General features: G+C 44.1%; 1 long non-coding RNA gene across 1 annotated transcript in view; it reads right to left on the bottom strand.

The window, feature by feature from the left end:
* Positions 1-6068, bottom strand: part of LOC138831650 (uncharacterized) — a 71961-nt gene extending 65893 nt beyond the window's left edge. Inside the window, exon 1 of the long non-coding RNA XR_011373411.1 lies at positions 5919-6068. This is a non-coding gene — a long non-coding RNA (uncharacterized lncRNA). The remainder of the gene's footprint in view (positions 1-5918) is intronic.
* Between the last annotated feature and the right edge of the window lie 15115 nt (positions 6069-21183).

Consider the following 21183-nt stretch of genomic DNA (forward strand, 5'->3'; position numbering starts at 1 on the left):
GTCTCTCTCCAGAAAAGCCAGCTCCATCTCAGGGCCAACCCTAACTCTGACACCTGGAACCAGTCCCAGAACTTTTCTGAGCCGAGGCTTCCTTGCGGGAGGGAGAGAGCCAACAGTACTACCTGTAACAGAGGTTCCTTCAGGACCAAGTGAGGGATACAGCACGTGCTGGGACTTGATGCCAGGGAAATAACACCAATTTTTTTGTTTTAGTTAAACTAAGGAGCCTAGCCAAATTCCATCCATGAAGTGGGTAGGTGTCACACTTTCCTGTATGTCAAGGAGATGATATTTGCAAAAGTGTCCAAGATCGGGCTGGGAAGATGGCTCAGTGGTAGAGCGCTTACTTTGCATGCCTGAGGCCCTGGGTTCGATTCCTCAGCACCACATAAGCAAAAAGAAAAAAAGCTGAGCTGAAGAGCTGAGGGACAGCGCCCAGGCCCAGAGTTCAGGCCCCACAACTGGACCAAAAAACAACAACAAAAAAAAAAAACAAAACAAAAAAAACAAAAGTGTCCAAGATCTTGGGTCACTTTTCCATTTTACCTATATCCAAGCTATCAGAAAATAAAACACACTCCAAAACTTGTTTCAGTTCCAAACTTGATTTAGTCCTGTTGGCCGTCTCTGCCAGCAATAATCAACAAGGCAAAGTACCAAAGATCAAATTCCCATTGTCTAAAAGTTCTTGACACGTATTTTTAGTTTAGTCTGATTATTTTTTTAAATTAAAGCAATTCAATTCCCAGTAGTCATTCCATAAGGAATAACTCACAGGCCCTGTAGATGAAGCAGCATATTTAAAGATCCAGATTCTTGTGATATCCTGAATCCCGAGGAGAGTAGAGCCCCCAAAACTGCATTTTGGCAAGCTCTTTAGGTGACTTTTCTGTATGCTAAATTACAAAATTCATCTGGAAACCCAACACTGTAGGGTTTTCTGAGTGTCCACTATCAATCATTCCCTGGAGCTCAGAAGGAAGAGACTCAGATTCATGGAAATCCACAAAGTTCAAGTTATGTGACTGAAGACCTCAAGGCCCTGCACCAGATTTCTGGTTCTGGACAAGACAGATGGGTGATGCTGAGTTCAGTGTTCTAGATAGTCTCTCTATACCAGAATCTGGAGCACAGCAAAGCTTAACATCAAGCAACAGAGCTGATGCATGATACTGGGCCTCAGTGAGGGAAGAAGGGAGGGTGAGAGGAAAGATGGAGGGATGAAAGATTGTAGATGACATTAGAATCCTTGTTTCCAGATGCAACATTAGAAGAACACAGAGGGAGCCCACAAGGAAAACATTTCACATTCTTGAATTGTGATTTTTCTCCAAAAAATTTGGACATTTCCTTTGTTGTAGTTGTTGTTGTTGGTGGTGGTGGTGGTCGTGGGGCCTGAACTCTGGGCCTGGGTGCTGTCCTTCAGGTCTTCAGCTCAAGGTGAGCACTCTACCATTTGAGCCACAGCTCCACTTCTGGCTTTTTCTGCTTATGTGGTGCTGAGGAATCAAACCCAGGGCCTCATGCATGCAAGGCAAGCACTCTACCACTGAGCCACCTTCCCAGCCCAGATATTTCCTATTAACTAATATATAATTTTCTCTGAGTTTTTTAGGAATGATTTTAGGTATGGTCAGTGGTCACTCTCTCAGTAGAGAGGACCCACGACTCCTACCTGTCATTATAGTTGTGTGTGGAGATGTCCTGCAGCTTTCAATTATCCTGAAGTTATGTGATGGGTGGCTGCAAAGGCATGCATTTGCAATTCCATTATATTGTTTGATGGCAGTACCATCCCCTTTGAGTAAGGCAGAGTGGGCTGCCATCTTCATTTCTCAGGTAAGAGACTGAAATCATTTCTTAAGTCATATAGGTATAAAGAACATGATTGGAACTCCTGGTCTTCTGGATTAAATTTCCTTCTACTGTAACTTTCTTATTAAGTTTCTGTACCATGGGCCTGAGTATAAACCCAGTACCACCAAAAAAGGGGATAAAACAGTCTAATTATGATTGACTTCCTATTCATTTTAAATGTCTCATTCCCAAGTCTCTCTGTGGAAGAAGAATCAGAATGATGGCAAAAGAAAACAAACAAACAAACAACAACAAAAACTACCCTTACCAGCCCTATAGTAATCCCATACTCTACCTACAGGGAAGACAAGAAACAGAAGGACACTTTCTAGTATGTGGGGTTTCAGGGAAAATGCCATCTGCACAATGTTCATCCAGATTCATGGAAATGGCTTTTGCAGCCACGGTTCCAATTTGTGACAATTTTCATGAAGCATTGGATTAAGGGAGCTTGCAGCTGTTGTGCTGGGGTAAGTAGGAGTACTTGGCTATGGGTAGAATCTTACTGACCACCAAGCCAAAGTTCAGAGGCCTGAAAGATTTACTAAGGCTCACAGAGCTGTCGGTGAACCCAGGTGAAGATTTGGTTCAGTGAAGAGGTAAAGTTGATTCCAGTTTTGACCAAAATGGAATTGACATGGGCAGGAGCAGATGGTTGGGGAAAAATCACATGAAAACAGCCTAAATTTATCAAAAGCAGATGGCAAAAGTTTCTTCTATTTATGTCTAGTGTTCTAGTTATCTGTGGCTGCATAACAAACTACCGCCCCCTCCCCCCTTCCCCCCTCACCCTAACTTAGTGGCTTAAAACCACCAACAGCTTCCTAAATCTCATGATTTTGTGGGTCAGGAACTCAGGCAGGCAGGACTGGTCTGAGTCTGGTTCTCAAGGCGCCAACTAAGATTACTAGGAGGTATTTAGCTGATACAAGGACAAGCCTGAAAGGTCTGAGATGCCCTCACTCACATGTCAAGCATATCAGTGGACCCAGTTGGAAGACTGGGTTCCATAGGGACGGTGATCAGAGAACTAGCTCTCTCCAGGTGGCCTCTGGGTCATTACACCTTATACACAGTGTCCAGTGCTCCAAGAACAAGTCTACAATGAACAAGGAAGACTTAGTTTGGGGGCTACATAGGGTCATTTCCATCAACATACTTATCAAAGCAGTCCCAAACTTACCTGGATGTAAGTAGAAGTCAATTAGACCCAATCTCCTATAGAGAGTGGGTAAAAGTACAATGTTCACTTTGGGTCAGCACCAGAAGAGGTAAGCCAGAGTTACAGGTTTTCTCTGAGTAGGGCCGTGCAGAGAGCAGAGCAGGAAGATCATCAGAATGGGAGAGATTCAGTGGGGCTGAAATCATTGGGAACCAAATCAAGTCCACACTGGGTCCTACCAAAGATACTGTGTCCCATGGAGCCCACAGCGCCTGACAGGGTGTCTCCCCAATCTCTTGCCAATAGTGTCAGTAGCTCATGGCTTTAATCCTAACTACTCAGGAGGCTGAGGTCTGAAAATTGAGATTTGAAGCCAGCCTAGGTAGACAAATCCAAGAGATACTTTTCAATTGAACAGCAAACATGCAGATCTGGAGGTGTGGCTCCAGTGGTAGAGCACAGCTGTGAGCAACAAAGATGAGTCAGAGCACAAAGCCCTGAGTTCAAGCCTCAGTGTGTATGCTTGCAAACACACACACACACACACACACACACACACACACACACACACACACACACACAAAGAGAAGAACACAGCTGAGTATCAGTGTGTATAGGCATATCTTCGCAAGAGTCAGCTGAGTAAATAAACTTATCCATTCAGCAGGGAATGCTTTCACATCATGCTTGTTTTGTCATTTAGTATGTTAGAGACCTAGAAATGACTGCTGTGGGCAGGGTGGATAAGGAGAAGAAGAGAGAGAAAGGGACTTGATATTGCTGGAACCTTCTGGCCCAGCCTAGTGGCTCAGAGTGGTCTGACCCCACAGAGGGTCCTCAGATATAATCTCTTTACTCAGAATAAAATGTTAGATACAATCTTAAATAAAGTATTTCCCCTTTCAATTTACATAGAATTAATAAATAAAAAGATGGATGAAATGACCACTTACCAAGAATTTACTAGGCCAATATAGCCCGGATCTGTTACATATACTAATTCATCCATCTTTACACAACTCAAGGAACAGATGCATCCACCCTCTGTTTATCATGGAAGAAACAGAATAAGCCAAGCAAAGCCCAGATGTGTCTACCTCCTCAGTTCCATTCCTATTGCTGCTTAGCCTCTGTAGGGAATCTACAATCACCACACACCCATCAGGTGAACTAGAAACCCAGGAGTGATATGGCTCCTCCCTCACATGATAGCTCCATCCAGCTAACAAACAGGTGCCCTTTTCCCTCCTCATCCTCAGACTTCTTCCATCTTTCATCTTAATGTGCCAGACTCTTGGTGAATCCTTCTGTCTCATACTCCATGGCCCATCCTTACACTGCAACATAGAAGGCTGACATACTCCTGCCCACATCCTGCAGAATATATCATCAAAACTGGTGTAATGATGCACATATATAATCCTGATACTTAGAAATTCAGGCTGGGCGATTGTCGGTTCAAGGCCAACCTGAGCTACATAACAAGATCCTGTTTCAAAAACACAAAACCACCCACCAACATCATCAAGTGTGGTGTTTAAGGTTTTCATGATCTCCCAATCAACATTTTTCAGCTTATTTCTCACTCTCCCCATTCACTGTTGTTTTGTAAGACTTGAACTCTGAGCCTTCCTCTTGGAGAGGAGATAAGTTCCAAACAATACTTTTGACATTTTTAATTTTGGCTTTGTTTTGGTGGTAAAGAAAATAATACATACACATAATATCTACTTTCTATTCAATCCTGCCCCAAAACTTTGTGGTATTTACACTTGTATTTATAACTTCTAATGTTAACTAAATAATCCAAATCACTATTTTAAACTTCACATGCAGAGTTTCCCAAAGTGGGACTTCAGAACCTCTGGGAGCCTGGGTAGGATGCTTGCTGGTGGTTCCTCAAGCTCTTCTCCACATTCCAGTTATATTAGGCAAGCACTCAAAGTAGAGCTGTGGCTCAAAGTGGTAGAATGCTGGCCTTGAGCAAAAAGAGCTCAGGGGCAGTGCCCAGGCCCTGAGTTTAAGCCCCATGACCAACCCTTCCATAAAAAAGGATATTTATTTAGACAAGCACTCATGCATGGGTCAGATCGCAAGTTCCATTTTAGCCACACCCTTGCTTCAGCATCTTTATTCAGGATGCATCTATGATTTAGAATGCCCTCCCACATTCTCCACTCTCAGCTCACACCCAGTACCATCCCCAAAGCATCACTAGGGCAGCTTTACTGTTGTGCTCCAGATGAAAGAAATGCTCTAAGCTGGGCATTTGCGTCATCTAGTCTATTGTATTGTACTTATCTTACAGTTAGGGAAACCTACGCCCAGAGCAATCACATCTTGGACAAATGAAATGTGGATGAAGTGTTTAAACTATTCCTACAGTAAAAGCTACTCTCAACCCTCCATAGCTAAGCTTGAAGGTAAGATTCAAAGAGATCTGTTGGGCACCAGGGGCTCACTCCTGTAATCCTATCTATTCAAGAGGCTGAGATCTGAAGATCACAGTTCAATGCCAACCTAGGGCAGGAAAGTCCAGAAGACTCTTATCGCTAATAAACTACTCAGAAAAAGCCAGAAGTGGTACTGTAGCTCAAGTGGCAGAGCATAAAAATGCATAGAGACAACATCAGGCTCTGAGTTCAAGCCCTAGAACTGGCAAAAAAAAAAAAAAAAGGATCAAACTGATCCCTGAGCAAACAAATGCCTCTTTAAAAAAAAAAAAACAAAAACAGCAGAGTCCAAATACTTAATGTCTACCATCTAATAAAAAATAACTAGATATATAAATAAGCAGAAAAATGTTGACTTATAAATAACAGAAAAATCAGCCGGTAGAAACAGACCTATAAATGACACAACTATTTTTTAAGTAGTTCAGTAACTAGCCAAAACCTACCTGTCCGTAGAGATTACAAAATCCCTGGGATTTCACATAGCCCTTTTTTTCTCTTCCCAGGATTCACCAGTCTGTACTTATGAAAACATAGAGAGATATTCCATGATCATCCTCTTGCAAATGCTCGATAGAAATGCCTGCATGCACACTTCAGTAAGAACTTCTGAGAAGCCTGCAGAGATAGCCACAGACTGTAAATCTATAAAAGCCAATCCCTGATCAGAGATCAGCACTAGCTGTCTTCTTGAACAAAATTTCCACCATGATGCAACAGAACTTTGGACACCTTGCTTCTCCACCTTGTCACTTACATGGGAATTCCTCAAGCCCACTCCTAGGTGATGTCTCTGGCCTGAGGGTCTCAGTGTCCCAAGTTCTGTTGCTTAAGGCAGCATAGATGTGCATATGTGAACAATGAGAGTACACACCAGGAACACCAGGCCTCAGCTTCAGGCCCAAGTTGGTATCCAAGAGGAATACGATAAGCACCCAAGCACGGGGTCAATCAGCAGAGGTGCAAGCCTATCCCCATTGTTAGGTGTACATTCATGGGTATATGTGAGAGAATGGCTCAGGGAGCACAGACACGGACACCTCCCAGGCTAGGGGTGCAGTTTTCCTCCCTGCAATTTACTATACAAGTTGTTACCAAAGCAAATATCAAAGCCCTGCAATTTGCTAATTACAGGCGGGATCCTGGGCTTGTGGGCCCAATTAACCACTTGTTCCTCATTTTCTGTGTGTGACCCGCCAACTGCACCCACAATTACCCACTTGTCTTTTAACTGCCCCATGAGCTGGCTGACTCACCTCCAATTCACTCCCACTATCACCTCCAGATGGCCTTTGGTGTCTCTTTGCCTTCCAGGCTCCCCCACTCATCTATGATGGCCCTCTGCATCACAGGCCAGTGTCTGTGTTACTCTCCCCAGGGTAGGACTTCCTTGGAGAGTTCCTGGTCTTGCTCCTTGCCTACACAAGGAGCCTGTAAGGCAGGAAGCAGCTCCTGTTGGTCTGGGCATCTTGCCCGGCCACCCCTAAGGATATACAGGAGGCTTCTGCTTTCAGACAGTCTCCACAGAAGAAAAAGGAAAATTACAGCTTCTTTGGAGCCAGCCCACAGCCCCAGCTCCTACTCACATCCTCCACCAACTCAATGTGTCCCCAGCTTCCTACCCAATCCAGCCAGGCTGGGGCCAGGGAGACTTACCACCAGACCTGAAACAGGAAGGCCCTAATACTACCAGGACTGTTTCTCCAAGGAGACAAACGTAGGAAGAGAAAAACTCATGGCCTTCATCAGTCTACCTGTCAATCAGAGGACTTCCACTCAGGGCCTGGGTACTGACCCATAGCTTTTTCATTCACTACATATTCACAGCTTTTGGTAGTTAATTGGAGGTATGAATCTCACAGACTTTTCAGCCCAGGCTGGCTTGAAACTGTGATTTTTAGATCTCAGCCTCTTGTGTAGGTAGAATTACAGGCATGAGCTACAATGCCCAGCTCCAACTTTTTGATGGGTTATTATGTTAGTAATCACTATACTTTTTTGGATCTCAGACACCTTGGATAATCCAGTGAAAGCTCTAGAACTTCTCCAGCTAGAAATGCTTAATTCATTCACTTATTTACTTAATCATTCAATAGTTAACTGCAGAGTGCCCTGTTCTGGGCACTATTGCAGATAAGAGAACATCAGCCATGAATTCAACAAAAATTCCTACTCTCAGAGACCTACATTATAACCAAGAGAAATAAGCAATAAATCGTAAATGTAAAACACAAATAAATAGTATATGTAATGATAAAGCTCTGAAGCTGTTTGCTAATAAATAAGTATTATAGGAAAAGAGTTAGACCAAGGCAAGAGAGAGACTGGTGGGAGTACAGGTGTGCTTCTGTTTATGGAGAACATCATAGTCATGAGGGCAGAGTGAAATGTGAGCAAACTGGAGACTATAAGAGACCATGGAGGTATCTACATGGCAGCCCAGAGGGAGCCACCTGAAGTCACAATGTGGTATCAGGAAGAAAGTTAGAAGTGCAGTGCTGCTCCCTCAGGAAGAGAAGGAAGGCTGCCTCCAGGGAAATGGGGTCAGAGGGACAAAGGAGTTGATTCCACGGAGGACCCTGCAGGCCCCAGAGACTTGCATTGTACTCTGACTTAAACCAGAAGCCCGAGAAATCACAGAAGCAAAGACATGACATTTTTCTGCCTAAAACTAAACTGTGACCGCTGAAGGGACCAAATGGGCCAAGTGGGAGGCCTTGGTGGCTTGGACCACAGTAGCAGCAGCAGAGACTGCCAGGAGGCTGGGTTAAGGAGAGGTCCTAAGCCTGGCATGGATGGCTCACTCCCATAGCCTAGCTGCGTGGGAAACTGAGATGGGGAATTGAGGTTTAAGACCAGCATAGACAGAAAAGTTCTTAGACTCCTTCTCAACCCCTAGCTGGGTGCAGCGGAACACATCTAGCCTTCCGGGTTACATAGGAGGCTGAGACTGGACTGTGGTTTTAGGACAGCCCTGGCAGAAAAGTCCAAGAAAGTCCATCTCCACAAAGGGAGTTTGAACATGGTGGCTCATACCTGTGCTCCCAGCAATGACCAGAAGCTTAAAAGTACGTTGCTTGAGATCCACGTGTATGCCTGGACAGGAAGTGAGACTCTATCCAAAAATAACCAGTGAAAAAGAGGGCTAGAGGTGTGGCTCAAGTGGTAGGGTGCCAGTCTGCCTAGCTCAAGGACCAGAGTTCAAATCTCAGAACTTCTCCCATCAAAAAAGTTCCAGAAGGATACAGTATGTGCAAGGAGGGTATGCACAGAATTTGGCAGCCTTCTGTTGCCTGAGTCCTGTCCAGGTAGAAGGACAACACTGAATAACAAGGGCAAGTAGTAGACAGGGAGAGAGCCAGGCACTGGTGGCTCTCACCTGTAATCATAGCTACTTGGGAGGCTGAGATCTGAGGATCATGGTTCAAAGCCAGCCTGGGCAGGAAAGTTTGTGAGACTCTTATCTCCAATAAACCACTAGAAAACTGGAAGTGGCGCTGTGGCTCAAGCCGTATTGCGCTTACCTAGAGCTGAAGAGCTGAGGGACAGTGCCCAAGCCCAGAGTTCAAGCCCCATGACTGACAAAAAAAAAAAAAAGACAGGGAGAGAGAAAGGGTGGGAGTGGGTGACAGGGTAATCTTAGATTTTTCTAAAAGATTTTTTGTTTGTTTTTCAGAATACATAAGAATCCTAGCTACTGAGAAGGCTGAGATCTGAGGATTACACTTCCAAGCTAGCCCAAGCAAGAAGTTTGTGAGACTCTTACCTTCAATTAACCACCAAAAAGCCAGAAGTAGAGTTGTAATCCAAGTGGTAGAATGCTAGCCTTGAGTGAAAAAGCTAAAGGACAGAGTCTAGGCCCTGAGTTCAAATCCCCGAAGAAACACACACACACATACACACACACACATACACACACAATGGAAGAAAGAAGGAAAGAAAGGAAAGAAGGAAAGAATAAGAAAGGCTGGAGGCATTGGGGCATTATTCCGATAAACAGCCTGTTGTGCAATCATAGGCCTTAAGTTTAAAACCTTAGTACTGCAAAAAAAAAAAAAAAAAAAAAATGGTGGTTTACACCTGTAATCCTAGCTACTCTGGAGACTGAGATCTGAGGATTGTGGTTCAAAGCCAGCCTGGGCAGGAAAGTCCGTGGGACTCTTATCTCGAATAAACTAATCAAACAAAAGCCAGAAGTTGTGTTATGGCTCAAGTGGTAGAGCCCTAGCCTTGAGCAAAAAGTTCAGGGACAGTACCCTAGGCCCAGAGTTAAAGCCCCAGAACTGGCAAAAAAAAAAAAAAGGGGGGGGGAGGGCGTGGAAGGAGATGGAAGGAAGCAAATAGGGTAAAACATTAACAATCAGTGGTCTCAGTGATGGATACATGAGCATCTATCCTAACATTTTCTGTATATTTCAGACAGCCCATAACTGAGACCTTCTCTCCTTGGGGCTTATCAGGAATCCATCTCTTGGTCAGCCTGGTCAGGAAGTCAGCTGTCAGTCCTCTGAGTGAGGTGCATCCCAGCCTGAGTGCCCCGGGAACATTTGGCTTCTCTAACTTCCTTCCTTCTCTGCCTTCCAACAGCTCAGAGTCAGAGGTGAACTAAGGGGAAGAGATTAAGGGAAATCCACCCTGTTCCAAGCTCACAGCTGTGCAGGGAGAAGCAGGATGGAGCTGGAAGGATCTAGGATGGCCCCCTGGCAGCCTTGACGCATGTCCAGTAGAGACTGGTGAGCTTGCTGGGAGGAGGGAAAGGGGGACTGGGGAACAAAAGCACAATGGGGATGAGTTAGGGTCCATTTTAAGGAGAACTTTGTCTTGGGGATGAATGAGAGAGCCCAGACCCGACCAGAGGTGCTCTTCAGAGCGCTACATTCATGCATGATGGAGAAGCATGGTTCTGGGATCACAGCCAGCTATAACAAACAGATAAGAGTAACTCTGAGGCCCCCCAGAGATGAAGGCAACCCAGGCCAGTCCAAGTGTTTCTGCTAACTTGGGTGGAGAACTCCCAAGAGCAGGAGACCAAGGAGCCTCCCTGGCCAGCTCTGCGTCATTCACCCACCCAGGCCCTGGGCCCCAGACAGGCAAATTCCTCATAATCTCCAGACCTGTCTCTGAGCCTGGGGCAAGGTCCCCTGCTGCCCCATCTGGCAGAAACTTGTGCCATGTCACAGTTCTGATTATGTGCCAAGAGAACTATTTCCCAGGCCACAGCTTTAACAAGGCCATGCTTCCTAATTACTAGTTTTCTCCTAATTAAATAAAAAAAGGGGGGGGGGGAAGGCAGGGAGTCAGCAGGCATTACTCCAATCACAACACCACCTTTCATTTACAAGCGTCTGTCTTCAGAGGACCACCCGCCCCCCTTCCCGAGTGCTTTGTGTATTATTGTGTATTTTCCCCTGGTAACATGCTCAGGATTCCCAGGAGTGGTCATTATCATCCCAGTTTACAGCTGGGAAAAGGGAGAGTGTCTGGGGATTAAGCAAAGTATCTAAGTACTGTGGCTGACTGCACTCAGTCAGTGCTCCAAAGCTTTTCCACTTGGAAATAAAGTCATATCCTGAGAGAGAAACCAAGCAAAAGCAACAAACAGGCAACTTTACAGTAGTAATTTACAGTAGTAATTAACAGTGTTTAGTTCTTACAACAACCCTGTAAAACAGAGAGTATTGTACCAATCTTACATGTGAGGACAATGCTATTCAGAAAGGTACAAGTTTGCACCAGAAGGTCTTCAATAGCAGTCAATACAGAAGCTCCCATTCACTGAGTCTGCATCATGTTATTGTATGCTTAGGAACTCATTTGAATGCTTAGAACCCATTTTTAAGGGTTTTGTTGTTGTTCTTGTTTTTGGTTTTTTGCCTGTATTGGAGCTTGAACACCCGGCCTGAACACTGTCCCTGACCTCATTTGTTCAAGGTCAATGCTCTACTACTTTGAGTCATAACTCCACTTCTGGCTTTTTTTTTTGTGATTAATTGGAGATAAGAATCTTATGAACTTTCCTGCCAAAGCTGGCTTTGAACCATGATCCTCAGATCTCAGCCTCCTCATTAGCTAAGATTACAGATGTGAGTCACTGGTTCTCAGCTCTTTTAAATTTTTAGTATTACCATTCTTTTTCTTCTTCCTTCCTTCCCTCCCTCCCTCCATCCCTCACTCCTTCCTTCCTTCCTTCCTTCCTTTATTCCTTCCTTTTTTTTTTTTTTTTGAGCAGTTACTGGGGATTGAACCACTTGAGTTACATCTCCATTTCTTCCTTTTTGCTGGTTAGAGATAAGAGTCTTGCTCCGTGCCAATGACTCACACCTGTAATCCTAGCTATTTGGGAGGCTGAAACCTAAGGATCACAATTCAAAGCCAGCCTGCGTAAAAAAGCCTGTGAGACTCTTATCTCCAATTAGCCACCAAAAAGCCAGAAGTGAAGCAGTGGCTTAAGTTCTAGGGCACTAGCCTTGAGTAAAATTGTTCAGGAACAGCACTTAGACCCTGAGTTCAGGCCCTGAATCAAGCCCGAGAACAGGACACACACACACACACACACACACACACACACACACACACACACACACACACACACACACACACACACACACACACACACACACACACACACACACACACACACACACACACACACACACACACACACACACACACACACACACACACACACACACACACACCTCCCAGACTTTTTCCCTGGGCTGACTTTAAACCACAGTCTTCAGGTCTGACTCTTATGTTGCTAAGATTACAGACCTGAGTACTAGTGGCTGGCAAATTACCACTTTTCTGTTGATAAGACCAAAGCACAAAAAAAGTTAAGTAACTGCTCAAGGACCTACAGAAAGTAAGTGGACGAGCTGGCGAGAGCCTGGAGGAACCATAATCTGAGGACTGACCTGGGAACACCCAGGGACAGTGAGAATATGCCCTCAGGACTGCCCTGGACTTGGATCCAGTTCAAGGCAGATGTGTGTGTGTGTGTGTGTGTGTGCGCGCGCGCGCGCGCACGCACACTCATGCTGAGGACAGGCCTTTCTTGTCCACCTGGACGCAAATGTACTAGATACTGTCCACTGGTAAATGGCACCAAGGGAGTTGTTAGTACAGAGGTGATGGAATCCCAGAGCAGGACTTAGCTCAAGAGAGTGAGTATTCTTTATACTCCAGAGAAATCCCCAAAGCATCTCAGAACCTTAATCTCAACGCACCTGTAATGATTCATTTCCTGCCTCCCACCAAGGAGTGGTTGCCACAGACTTCTGGTTTCTTCCTTGGCAGACCAACTAGCCTTGTCCATCAGGAAAAAAAAAATGGCCAGCCAGACTCAGGCTAATGGAACAGCACAGCCAGAACCTTATAATGGTGACAAAGATGAGACCTGGCCCCAGCCTCCATTCTCAGGCTAAGGCAGCCAGGTGGCAGCTCTAACTTATACCCTATTCCATTAAGACCCACACCTGGTAACAGGCTGATTGCAGTCCTCATTTCCTATCACTGCCTGTCCTATCCCTTCCCAACAGGTCACACCACCAGGGTATCCTTCCTGAGAATGTCAGGAGAAGAGTTAACAGGCCATGGCCCTGCTGCCCACCCCCCTCCACCCCACCCCACCCAACCCCCCAGCTTCAGCTCTTTCTGACCGAAGAAGAGTATTTAAGAAGCTCCTGGCTTGCTGTGTCTGACTTCCAGACTTTCCAGAACTTTCTCTACCTGGTTTAGGTCTGAGGCTCTAAAGAAGTTTCAGTGCATCAGTCTTCTAGAGGGGACAATAGTTGGGGTATAGCACTAAGCACACGGGCACTAGGGATAAATCATAAACCACCTACATTTAAACCCCAGTCCTACGTACCATATACTAGTTATGCCACCCAGAGGGCAGAGTTAAACCTCTCTGAGACACTTTTGGTGCTTGTCATTTAGAGCAAATATGAATTCTGACTTCTTAGGATTGTTAAGAGAATCCTATGCACTAATAAGTGTTATTTACTGGTATAAAATCTCTTCTATCCCAAGATCCATTACTGAGTCATGTTGGGCTTTGCACCCCAGTACCTAGGTACACAGAAGTAGCTCCATCATGTGAGGATTTTTACCATGGTTGAGAAAAAGAAAAAGTATTAAGCTGGGTGCTAGTGGCTTACACCTATAATCCCAGCTGTCAGGAAGCCGAGATCTGGGATAACTGTTCCAAGCCAGCCCAGAGAAAAAAAATGTCTGTGAGACATTTATTTCCAACTAATCAGCAAAAAGTTGGAAGTGGAGGTATGGCTAAAGTGATAGAGTACCTCCTTGAAGGAAAATGCTAAAGAAGCTTGGCACTGGTGGCTCATGCCTATAATCCTAGGTACTCAGGAGGCTGAGATATGAGGATCATGGTTCAAAGCCAGCCTCGGCAGGAAAGTCTTATCTCCAGTGAATAACAGAAAAAGCTAGAAGTGGTGCTGTGGTTCAAGTGGTAGAGTGCTAGCCTTTAACAAAAACAGAAGCTCAGGGACAGTGCCCAGGCCCAGAGTTCAAGCCCCAGGACCAGAAAAGAAAAAATGCTAAGGAAGACCCTGAGACCTTGAGTTCAAGTCTAATCCCAAAAGCACACAAGCACAACATGGAACATGAGATTTGTGTCTAATGAGGGCCAAAAATAGTCTCACCTCTGCTGATTACATAACATCTGCAGAACAAAGAAAGAAGAAAGTTGAAGTTTGGAGGCGCAGCTGGGAGGAAGGTGACCCCAGCTCCCTTCCCATCCTGATCCTAGGTTTGTTCTGTTCCCTCCTGGCCCAACCCCAGCAATAACTCTGGTTCACTGAGGTCCCTGGGCTGCTCCAGAAACATAAATATCAAAGGCCTGGCCAGAGGCAGGACTACATTTGGGGAGCTCCGGTTTCTCTTGCAACCAGGCCAGCACCTGGGCAACTGCTAGAGGCCATGACCCAGACAAGCCCACACAAGCCTGGGCAGGAGGGAGTTGCCTTCCCTGAGCAGAGTGGGGTCTGGTTCCCCAGCACTGGGAGGTGGCTTTCTTTTCCCAACTAACTTTCTATTTTTGTGAAACCGGAGGGGTGGCCAAGTGAAGGACAGACTGACAAAAAGAAAACAGCAAGCAGCACCAAGAAACAGATGCAGAGACCGAAAGAGACCCTCAATTTAAAGCAAGGCTTGGATTGTGAGTTTTGTGTGATTGCTTGGGAAGTCAGTCTACAATTGGCTCTGGAGTTCTTTTTCGATGGATGTCTCCTAGAACAAACCTCAATTTGCCACAGGAAACCTGGAGTCATTTAACCTTGAGAAGCTGGGCTTCATTTTCTATTAAGTAAAATATTTAGGGTTGAATGCTGAAGCCCGCTGGAGATAAAAATAGAGATGCAGAACAGCTTCTCCACCTGTGTTTTCTTTGGACTGCATATTTTCCATGGTAAACAAGAAAACACAGATTGGAAATCCATTCATTCCTTCAGAAGATGGGCCCCCATTGGGGTTTATTTGTGTTTCAATCAGCCAAACTAAAAACAACCTGTACAAGATTACCGTAATTTCATGCTTTGAGGCTCCAAAACATTTTTTAATCTCCTCGGTTTTTAAATGCAGTTTGTAATTGTAATTGCCATTTAATTTTCAGAGCATGCACCATGACACATGCTACTCATTTCCATGTTGTCTCTTCTGTGATAATATTGGAACTTTTCTTTTGGTTTTATTAGGCAAGGTCTCAACCTACACAGCCCAAGCTAACTTTCTAACTCCAGATCATCCTGCCTCAGTCTCCAGAGTTCTGGGATTACAGGTATATATATGTTACCTCACCTGACTGGTGGTACATCTTGATTCTTAATTCTGATTTGACAGATGAAAAAGGCTCATGAAACACAACCAGTAATTAGGCCTGTGTCCCTCAGGTCTGAAAGGTGCAAAGTTGTGCTCTTTCTACCATCATTAACATGCCCAGTGTTCTAAACAAAGGATTGGTTGGAACATGTTGATGAATCTGTTCTTTTGACTTTTAGGGTAGCTTTGGGAGTCATCACCTGACTCCCTGGTGTACTTCTCTAACTTGTGCTTCCTATCACTGACTGCCTAATCAGAAGTTCCAGAAGGAGCTCTAGCTGATCTGCAGTGAGCCTCATGCAAAGCTTCTCTAAAGCACCTGAGGTGAGTGTGTAGACAGAGTTGAATATTGACCTAACTCAGCAAACTACCAATTTCAACCACCCCAATCATGCTAGAGCTGGATCATTTGCGCCATAGCTTCACTTCCAGCTTTCTGGTGATTATTTGTAGATAAGAGACTCACAGACTTTCTACTCCAGCAGGCTTTCTATCATGATCCTCAGATCTCAGCTTCCTAAGTACTAGGATTACAGGTGTGAGCCACCTGGCTTGGGATTTCTCTTCTAAAATACAGTCACTTTGGTGCTACCAGAGTCAACCTCAAAACAGATCTGAGTTTTCATTTTATTTGTGTATTTTGCTTAAATAAGTTGAAATGGCTCACCAAAATTTCAAAATGTTATGAGAGCTAATGTGTGTGTGTGTGTGTGTGTGTGTGTGTGTGTGTGTGTGTGTGTTGATGAAGATGCTGACTCTTTCCTCATACTACATAGAGATAATGAATACTATAATAAGGTTCAAAAATCAATCTGATCCAATAACTGATTGGCCATGTGAAAGAAATCACACAAAATACTGACAATTCATAGGCAATACCTGCTCGTTGGAAATAGCTTGTGTTAGACCTACCCTAAGAGACTGGCCTGAGCTAGGGATGGTTGAAGTATGGATCTGGGTAAGAGGCCAGCCCAGAGCCACTGGAATCTCCAAGGGCCCTAGGCTATTTTGTGTAAGATTAGGCCCTTATTTTTGACATCTATTAGTGAAGAAAACTTTCCAAGGCACTCCCTCTAAATGAGACTTAGTGACATAAGTACTCAGAAAAGATCCAGTCTTAAAATTCAAATGGATTTGGAAGAAACTATTAATTTCTTGATATATAGAAGAAATCTAGAGTTCATTCCTAGGTAAACATCTGTAATATTTTAAGACATGGTTACATTTAAATTTCCCTCTCTAGAAGCGTAGCTCAGGTGATACAGTGCTTATCTAGCATGGAGCTTGATCCCCAGCACAGGAAAGGAACATAGGAAGGAAGGAAGGAAGGAAGGAAGGAAGGAAGGAAGGAAGGAAGGAAGGAAGGAAGGAAGGAAGGAAGGAAGGAAGGAAGGAAGAAAGAAAGAAAGACAGGGGGAAAGGAAGGAAGTTTTATGCTATTTTGCATAAAAATTCACCCCAATACCACATCACACACACAAACATACATATGCACCCTACATATACAAATCATTGAAGTCTTTGTTTTACAAGCAGTTATAGTTTAAACATGGTTTGCTTCCTACCCCAAATTCATGCAAGAGCGTAATCCCAAAGCCATATTTAATGGTATTGAGAGGGTAGAAACAATCCCATAGTAGTGTTTAGAGATGTGGCCTTTGGGGAGTGATTAGGTTTAAATAAGATTATTAGGATGGTACACTCCATAATTGAATCCTGATGGCTTCATTAAAAGAGGGACAGAGACCAGAATCACACAAAAGCTTCTTTTTAAACTGAGCTTGTCTCCAGTATTTCATTATAGTTCTGGAAAACTGATGGATACAATATCCATACACAATCACACACACAATCACATACACAATCATACATACATACATGGAGGCAAGAATGTAGTTCTACTCAACCTAAGCTAAATAGTTACAGTGAATGAAACACAGCACTTGAATAGCTGTTCTGTGAATCCTTAACCTTTACCTGTTATCAACAGCCTTGACTATACAACATAGATACCAGATTCTACTTAACATAGAAATGTTGTGGCTGGGCTGGGAAGGTGGCTCAGTGGTAGAGCGCTTGCCTTGCATGCCTAAGGCCCTGGGTTCGATTCCCCCAGCACCACATAAGGAAAAAGAAAAAAACCGGAAGTGGCGTTATGGCTCAAGTGGTAGAGCGCTAGCCTTGAGCTGAAGAGCTGAGGGACAGCGTCCAGGCCCAGAGATCAGGCCCCACGACCAGACACCCCCCCCCAAAAAAATAAATGTTGTGGTTGCCTTCCTATATTAAACTGCTATGTTCTCTAGCAATAAGAAGATTCACATTTTTGTATCAGGGAATGGTTTTATCCTGGCCTTCCAACAGCATCTACATCTGGATTAGTCAATGTTCACCTAATGTTGAAGAGATAAGCAACTTGAACATCATATTATCAAATTATCATACCCAAGATCAAGGAGGTAGCAATCCTAAGAAACTAAATGTTAAGATCCCTGGAAAATGCAGGAATATTCCCCATCTGAATTTCCCATGATAAACTCCATGTTAAAAGAAAAAACTTGGGCTGGGAAGGTGGCTCAGTGGTAGACTGCTTGCCTTGCATGCTTGAGGCCCTGGGTTCAATTCCTCAGCACCACAAAAGAAAAAAAAAGCCAGAAGTGGCGCTGTGGCTCAAGTGGTAGAGCACTAGCCTTGAGCTGAAGAGCTGAGGGACAGCGCCCAGGCCCAGAGTTCAGGCCCCAAGACCGGACCCAAAAAGAAAAAAAAGGAAAAACTCAGGGCTGAGAATATGACTTAGTGGTGGAGTGCTTGCCTAACATTCATGAAACACTGGGTTCAATTCCTCGGTATCACATAAACAGGAAAAGCCAGAAGTGGCTCTGTGGCTCAAGTGGGTAGAGTGCTAGCTTTGAGCAAAAGCAACTCAGGGACAGTGCCCAGGCCTTGAGTTCAAGCCCCAGGACTGGCAAAAAAGGGAAAGGAAAGGAGAGGAGAGGACAGGAGAGGACAGGAAAGGAGAGAAAAGGAGGGGAGGGGAGGGGAGGGTGGAGAGGGGAGGAGAGGGGAGGGGGGAGGGGAGGAGAGGGGAGGGAAGAAAGAACTAAAACTTGCCTAATGAAACTGGAAGCTAAAATCTCTAGTTTCAAAACAAATATACTGCCCTGCATAGATTAAAGATGGATTTAGATTCCAAAAAAAGTATTTTTAATCAGTTTAGGTAAGATAAAGTGTAAAGTAACAGAGAAGTTGTCACTTCTTGTGTAAAATACAGGAAACAGATCGAAAATGTGGGTCTTGGAAAAAGGAGTTATTAATAGCAGTTTCCAAGACCGGAAATCATTTGTTTCCCTTTCTCTATAATAACATATAGTCTGAGTCTGATGATAGATGTAACCTGATAAAAATTCATTTCATTTCTGTCTAATGACAGAAACGAATCCAATAAATATTTATTGAGTACTTACTATGTACCAGGCAGACACTGGACTTGGCATGACATTAGCAAAATAAGTAGGGCTCTGTCACCTTCCTCAGGAGGCCCTCACCAGGTAACAAGCTTACTTACCATGGGACCCAATCTGATGTTTTATATAACCAGTTTCACAGCTGACAACTCCAAGTGCTCTCAACTTGAGAGGAAAGACAAACGTGTTGGGGTATTTGAACATGCCACTAATTTAGAATAGAGCCAACTTTTATGGCCAGTAATGGGAATTAAGATGACATGATCATCTGTTTGAATACACAAGAGATCCCTCCAAGCTAGGGCTGGGCAAGAAATCAAGAAGGAATTCTAGTGGCATTTGCAGGGAAATGGATGGACTAGAACAAATCGTGTTGAGTGAAATAAGCTAAGATCAGAGAGACAATTGGCACATGGTCTCCCTGATATGCAGATGTCAAATTCAAAACGCAACAAGATATGACAAAGTAAACAGGACTCAAGAAACAAAGGACCTCTTCTTAATTTGTCACATCATCAGATAACTCTATGTTCTTGACCCCACATATGGTATTTACATGTGCACATCTGGAGGAGGCTAGGAGAAGGGCACAGAATCAGAGGGAAATGGGGAGAAATACAGCAGAGGGGTCCATCAGCTGCACTGGAAAGTGAACTAAGTAACTCAAGGGCAGCAATGGGAGAGAGGGAATGAAAGGGAAAGAGGGAACAGCTTACACTAAGCAAGAGGAAAGAAATGTACATATCCCCTGATGTGGAAAAAATAGTTGTAGTGTCAAAGTTTGTAGAGTTCATAAGCTTTATAGACCATGATAATGACAATGCACCTTGTGAAGGTTAAAATGTTTTTGTGACTTTAACTAAGTATCACTCTTTGTGAAATTTATGTAATCACTTAATCTCAATAATGAAAAAAAGAAGGAATCCAATGGATGGTGTGGGAATGAATAAACTGAGGTCCCTGGTTTCCAAATTAAAAGGAAATTTAGATAAGTTTCCTTTAAGAGTGCCACATTGCAAATGGCAAGTGCAAACTGTTTGCTGGTTGGTACTTTTCAAGAGAAGCTACATAAGAAGCCTTAAACCACTTTGGAATAATAATGCTTTAAAGCGAAGTACACCTAAATACCAGAATGACAAATTGCCTTTGCCAGTCACTGTGTAGCTGCATTCCTTCCTGCACACCTGGGCTGGTTAAGGAGAAGAGAGCAACTGATGGCATTATTTCTAACAGACATTTAACCCTTTGCAAAGAGGTTTTCAGAAGCTGTCAGATTGTCAGATTCAATTTAGCAGGCTGTTCAGGGAATAGCCTGAATTCCAAAAAGAGATGAAGCTGGATGGGAAGGGGAGGAGAGGAAGGGGAGAACAGAGGAAAGAAGAGGAGCAGAGGAGAGGAGAGGAGAGCCCCAGTTCATAGTGTTGGGATTCAGGGCCACCACTGGGTTATGCTTCCAACACCCACCACTCTCTGGCCTTCTCCTACCCTCTGCTCTTAAGGCTTCCCTAAAAAGAATGTCCATTGCAATCTCTCTTCAGCTGTTAGATCTTTTTTTAATGTCCTTCACTTGTCTATGGCATGTGCTCCAACCAAAAAATAGACCTCAGACCTCCAGGATGGGAAAGAGTATTAAGTGGCAAATCCTGACTCGTGCCAGGGGTGTGGGCAGCCCCTACATAGCCATAATGACCAGATGGCCCAGATGGGCTGGATGGTCCCAATTTAAAACCTTCTAGTCCCTTATCCCCATAAGTGCCTTCACATTTGTCCAACCATGTGTCCCTATTTGAGACTTGGAAAATCTAGCTACCACATGGATCCCCGACACTAAGTGTCAAACTGACCCAGTGTTACAGAGTGGAAAAAGCACAAATGCCAAGGCCAGATGAAGTTGAGATCAAGCAGCTCTATCCTTTACTATTTGTATAGATTTAGAAAGTCTTGGTTCTTTCTGAGCCTCTATTTCTTCATCTAGAAAACAGCTAAGTTTCCCTGCAAGTTGGTCCCATCACATATTGACTTAGAAAAATCATTGCTCCCAGACACTTAGCATCTTTCTGCCTTTTTGGTCAGTTCTGCTCTACTGTTTTTTGTTTGTTTGTTTTTTCCTGCTCTGCTGTTTGCAGCTCCTTACTCTCTGGTCACTAGTAAAAGCATCACTAGTAAAAGCAATGATTTAAATATAGCATTCAAGGTGTCTTCTTTAACAGATGTGAGAACAGCAACCAAAATAACCAATCAGAAAATCCTCTCCTTTCTTCCCACCCACCCATTTGGAATCCTTTCTACTCCTTGAGACTCAATTCGAGTCTACTGGCTACTGCTCCAAACAACTCTCATGGGCTGGTCCTGCTCCAGCCAGGATAAATATCTTATCTGGAACACTGCTGAAGGTACCAGGTGCTTT

This window comes from Dipodomys merriami, unplaced genomic scaffold (assembly GCF_024711535.1).
Source record: "Dipodomys merriami isolate MVZ:Mamm:240054 unplaced genomic scaffold, mDipMer1.0.p SCAF_2, whole genome shotgun sequence".
NCBI classification, from domain to species: domain Eukaryota; kingdom Metazoa; phylum Chordata; class Mammalia; order Rodentia; family Heteromyidae; genus Dipodomys; species Dipodomys merriami.